Raw genomic sequence first — 6,000 nt, 5'->3', positions numbered from 1 at the left:
CCGCTTCAGCACAATTTCGAATCTCATTTCTCAGCTGCTACCCATCAATTCATTGCAGCTGGATTCCCTTTGTCCGTCTATTTTCGTTTCATCTTCGCCGCTGCACCACACTCTTCGCCGCCGCTGCATTTCTCAGCTGCTACCCAGCTCAGATTATACCAGGTTTGTTTATCCTTGTTCCCTTTGTTTGTTTAAGTTATGTCGTTGTTGATTACTGGCTTTTGGTTGCCCTTCCGTCCCCTCGGCCCTCTGTATAACGAATATGTACTGCTGTAATTTTTGGGCGTATGATCCGAGCTCGAATCCATAAAACCCAGAAGGATCCGACCTCGGATCGTTTGAAACGGCAAAAATTAAAACAGGGGGGATCCGAGCTCGGATCCTAAAGTTCCTGGTGGATCTGAGACCTCGGATAAACTTCTGTTATAGTGGATCCGAGCCATGTCGGATCCGAGGACTTTATGAACAGATACGACCTCGGATCTATTTAGGTGTTGGTACTAAACAGTTAAATTCCAGTACTTCACTGCTAAATTCCACCAAAGGCCTAAGTAAAAGCCTTTTTGTTTTGGTATTATCTGAAAAAGTGGAGTAAAGTTAAAAAAAAAAAAGCCCTCGGTCTTGAAGTTCGACAGCCTATCTAATGGTCCCTTCTGTCACGTAATTCAGTAATTGATAACCATGCCATTGTGGAGTTATATTATAATCTGATTATTAATCTGATATTGAAGCATGTAGAAAGTTTCCCTTGCTTCAAGTACTTTCATTTGGTTCATTGGGACGATATTTTGACACGATTGGTTACTTGGTGAAGTGAAGTGAGAATTTGACAGAATCTTCCAAAACATGTTTTTCAGTTGTTGAACACATCTTCTTGTTTGTCTTGCTAGGTTAGTATAACAGGGTAACATAGATATAATAAGCATGACTCGTTCAATAATAATCTCTGGCTACCATTTGTCATAGTTGCCGGTCTTTCAATCTTTGGCTGTTATAGGTAAACACTTAATCCTATAATTAGAAAACTTTATTAACCAAAGTGCAGTGACACAAAGATTGTATGATGAAACATGATTTGATTTTATGTACAGGAAGGTTCTTTTATTTCTTTATCCAAAGCTTTTTGTGTATAAGACAAAATGTTTATACATATGCGATTTCTGTCGTTATGTTTATTTTCTTTTTAATGGACTGACTATAACCATTACTTGCCAATTGTCGATATGAAAATCAAGCTATATATATCAGATTCAAGCCATAGTTAAATTAGTGGGCATCAAAAGTGAGGGGGTGCCAATTTCATACTACAGAAATTTTTGCAATTTGTAGTTGTTAGAACTTTTGCACCAGTCCGGCCAGTCTGATCTTTGCAATTCTAATACTTCTTATTGGCTATTGGATTCTCTATGATGCTTTTCACGTATAGAAACAATAAAGCAGCCGGAGGCCTTTGTGTAATTTGTGTTTGACAAATTTGCAATTTGATGACGAATTTAAAAAAATCTCCGCAACAATTGTGTTTTAAGTATAGACTAATATTAGTTAATTGGCCAAATGCTTCCACATACTTGAGTAATTCAACTAAATCGAGTACCAAAACGCCATAAACAAGCTCAATAGCTCTTCTTCTATGATACCAAGCTTTCATATAAGGAATTTTAGCGTTCAAATTTTTCGTCATGGATGATATTATTTAGTTTTAACTTGACAGTCCTTAAAAACAAACCCCATTTTTGGGAAGAGAACAACTCATCCACAATTATTTTTTTTTTTTAAAAAAGGTGAATGTGAGGACTCACCTTTCTTGGGATTTTTGGTATTTTATTTTTTGTGAAAACATTATGGTTGGATTAAATGTTGGGCGTTCATCTGCATTTTATAGAATAGTTGAAAAAATGATAAAAACAAGAAAAGACAATCATCATGATTTAGTCCTTGGCATCAACAGAAAGGAAACAAAGGGTTTTACAAAGTCAGAACAAATAATGAGATAAATATACACTCTTAAGTTGTTAATATGTGTGAAGGAATTGGTAAGGAGCATAAACTGAGAAATGCGAACCTAGCACAGGTCGCATTTAAAATGCTTGAACACCTCCCTTGTCGGAATGGGACACCAAAGTAACCCCCTTGCGTGGACATTTTTTTATTTTCTATAAGTATGTTTTCTATACCTATGTTATCTAGTTTACCAACGCATATTTTCTTTGAATTTAGGTGAATAGATCCAAAAAGGTATATCGGAACAAGCAAGATCTACGGGAACGAGGTGGTTCATTTGAACAAATCCCTCATTGCACCCCAGATCCTCTGCTCCAGTACCTTATCTTGGGTCTGTGTGATCTCCATCATATTCATATAGGTGCACATCGAGTTTTCGACACAAGCCAGGAGACTTGAAGAGGCTTTGATTGGTACCACTAGGAAGTTGTCTGCACAAGTGCATCTTCAGAATCTTCGGCATATCATTGGGTAAGTCATGTAGTTTTCAAGTAGATTTAATTGTAGACTTGCACATGTTCTAATTTATAAAACTTTGCTTGGATTCGTTTTATTTTGAATTCATGAATGTAATGTGAGACCTTGTAGTATAGTATATTTTTTAATTGCATGTTATGGTGGTTGACAGTGGAGTATACGAAATTATTGTTGTTTCACATTCTACTGTGTACATTATATTATTATTGCAGGCTTAAGGAAAATTCGCAGTTGCTTGTCTTCTATAAGATGCTTATTGTATGTCAAATTATTCTACCGTATTTGTAGTGCTGTAAATTATCTCATATTTGATGTCTTGTTTGAAAATCGATGTGCCTATGTTGGTTGGCAGGAGTTTTCGCCCAGTTACAGGGGAGACTCTGTCAAGTTTTTTTTTTAAAATCTTTTTGGGTGTTTTGGTTAGTGATTGCCTTAAGAGTATAATAAGACAAATTGGCGGCAATATGGACTCAAAAGGGGGGGTGCTTCTTTCCGTTAAATAAAACAAGACATCCTCGGAGATATTACCTACTATTCAATTTAATTAGGAGTTGTTGAATAACTTTTTGGCATTTGGATGATGATGATGTATAGGCGGTTAGAGGGAACATTAACTTAAAATGTTGACTAAAAATTTGTATACAAGACAAACTGGAATCACATTTGCTTGTACTACTACAAATGCTCGTATTTATTTATCTATTTGGTGTATCTATTTGGATGAAAACGTAATGTGGGCTATGCTATTGTGTTGCATTTTTCTTGGGTAATTCAGTGGTAAATTTGGACCACATAATTATGTGTTTGGAAAACTCAGTGGGTGACCAAACACACATGGAAAATGACATGCTGACTACAGCACACGATTACTAACTTGTACCTTAAACGCACATGCATAATGATTAAGGTGAGTTCTCCTTTGTATCACACTTGAAACAGTAACAATGGATAGGGATTGTTATCTGATGTATACTCTTCTACCGCATGAGCTAACTTATTTTATTCCAAAATAGGGATTCTTTCCACACGTATGTCTATAGAAAGACCTCTGCGCGTGTCTCTTTATTGGGGAGGTAAAATACACTACGAGGATGGGTCAATTTGTTACTTGCCTCGTATTGCAACCGTACATTCTCATTACGATGCAGGATTGGATATGATGATTTGGTGGATAGAATCTATGAATATATGGGGGTCGATAGGGGGCTGTTTAGGTTGAATATATTTCTCCGCCAACCTTGTGGCCGGAGCTCTTATAACGTGTCCCCAGTGGTTGATGATGAAACTCTTGCGATAATGTACGATGTATGGAATGAAATTGTTCCATACACCGCAGAACTGTATATCGAGAAGGATGAAAAATTCCAAAATCCTCGAGTCACCGGGACATTCATTTCACCAAATACTAATTTAGGTCCGATGATGTCACTTGTCCATGCATGCATGGATCCGACAAGATTTCAACCAAGCTCTAGTACAGCAGTACCTGAGACGGCATCGGTATCAGAATGGGCACATGGAGATTGTGGTAGGGATTCGTTAGAGCCACGTCTTACATCAGGCTTAAGGACGCAAGTTGAATCTGTTCAGGGCCTAGACTCGATTCAAAGTTTTAGAGATCCAGAATCGCCGGATCATCTTGGTAGTTATGGCTTGGATTTCACTGCCGGTCCAAGCCATTGCAACAGCCCCCTAGATGATGATTTGGAGCATGACGTGGAAGATGTAGAGGAATCTGAGTCGGTTGATGTGTCAGGCAGTGACTCAGATGGCGAAATTGGACAACATGGAGTCCACCTGGATCTTGAGAACCAACAGCCTTTTGATGCATCTAGCAACCCCCTGTATGCTCCACGAGGATTGAAATTCTTCTCTAACCTTGGAAACATAGATGAGGACGAGTATCTGACAGATGACGATGAGTTGGAGCGTATTGTGACATTTAGTGAGGAAAATAATAATATAAGGCTGCATATGAGATTTGAGAGCAAACAACAGTTGAGCAGGGCTATTAGAATGTGGTCTATCACTCATAATAGGGAGTTTAGGGTTGTTGAGAGCAAGAGAAACACCTGGGTTGCCAAATGTAAATCCGCAATTGAAAGGACCTTCACCACTGAGGCCGACTCATCGGAACCTCCATGCGACTGGTGTGTCCGAGCAGTGAAGAAAAAGACACACGGATTGTGGCAAATAACCAGGTGGGTGAACGATCACAATTGTGTGGGTGATTTGATGAGTAATAGCAATGCTAGTCTAACATCTTCGGTTATTGCTAGACACGTTGTTCACAGTATTGAAGACGATCCTGGGTACAAAGTAAAGAACATTGTCAGTGATGTTAAAAAGGTGCTGAAGGTGGATGTTTCTTATAAAAAGGCTTGGTACGGCAGACGCAAAGCTATTGAACTTGTTTTTGGTTCTTGGGAAACAAATTTTGCCGAACTACCAAAATATCTTGACGCGCTTGTGAAGTCGAATCAGGGTACCGTTATCAGGTGGTTACACCATTCTGATAGCACGGATCACGTGAAGACATTTAAGTATGTGTTCTGGGCCTTTGAACCGGCTATTGATGCATTTCACATGTGTCGGCCGGTAATATGTGTTGACGGCACTCATTTGCGTGGCGAATATAAGGGCAAACTACTTGTTGCCGTGACACAGGATGCCAACAACCACATTATTCCAATAGCTTATGCCATAGTCGACGAGGAGACCATTTCTAGTTGGTCTTGGTTCATGGAGCAACTTAGATACCACGTCGCCCGCGATCGGTATCCCATTTGTGTCATTTCAGATCGGCATCCCGGTATTATTCATGCTATGGCACATTTTGACTATTGGCAAGAACCTTTGGCCTTTCATAGGTTTTGCCTACGACACGTTAGGAGTAACCTAATGACTCACTTCAAAGGTTTGAACCTAAAAAAGTTGTGTTGGGCAATGGGAAGGGCCAGACAGTTGCGCAAGTGGAGGGCATTAAAACGAGAATTAAGGAGCACGTTTCCAGATGCATGGACCTATTTGTGTAACATTGAAATCGAGAAGTGGTGTCTAACTCATGACGGTGGCCATCGTTGGGGTATTCTCACAACTAACATGTCCGAAAGTTACAATAATGTACTTAGAGGAGCACGTCACTTGCCTATCCGGGCTTGTATTGATATGACTTTTCATCGGACAGTAGAGTTGTTTAGAACAAGAAGGGAGGACGCCAGACATTGCCGTAATCCATTTCCTCCAAAGATTTGGCGAAAGTTTAAGAATTCGGATCAGAAAGCGAGAAGCCACCGGGTTGTTGAGTTCGATGGCTCTTCCGGGGTGTATAAAGTGGTGACAGGCCGCCGTGTGGACGGTAAAGGGGGCAATATACAAACGGTCAAGTATTTGGAAAAATCTTGCTCTTGTGGTAAGTGGCAGTGCTACCGACTTCCCTGTTCCCACGTGTTGGCCGTGTGCAGGCATCGCAGGGATAATTCGGGGGCGCTGGTAGATCCGCAGTTTACAAAAAGGCGATGG

This window comes from Coffea eugenioides, chromosome 10 (assembly GCF_003713205.1).
Source record: "Coffea eugenioides isolate CCC68of chromosome 10, Ceug_1.0, whole genome shotgun sequence".
NCBI lineage: Eukaryota > Viridiplantae > Streptophyta > Magnoliopsida > Gentianales > Rubiaceae > Coffea > Coffea eugenioides.
The sequence above is the reverse complement of the archived record's forward strand: the minus strand, read 5'-3'. Positions refer to the sequence as shown.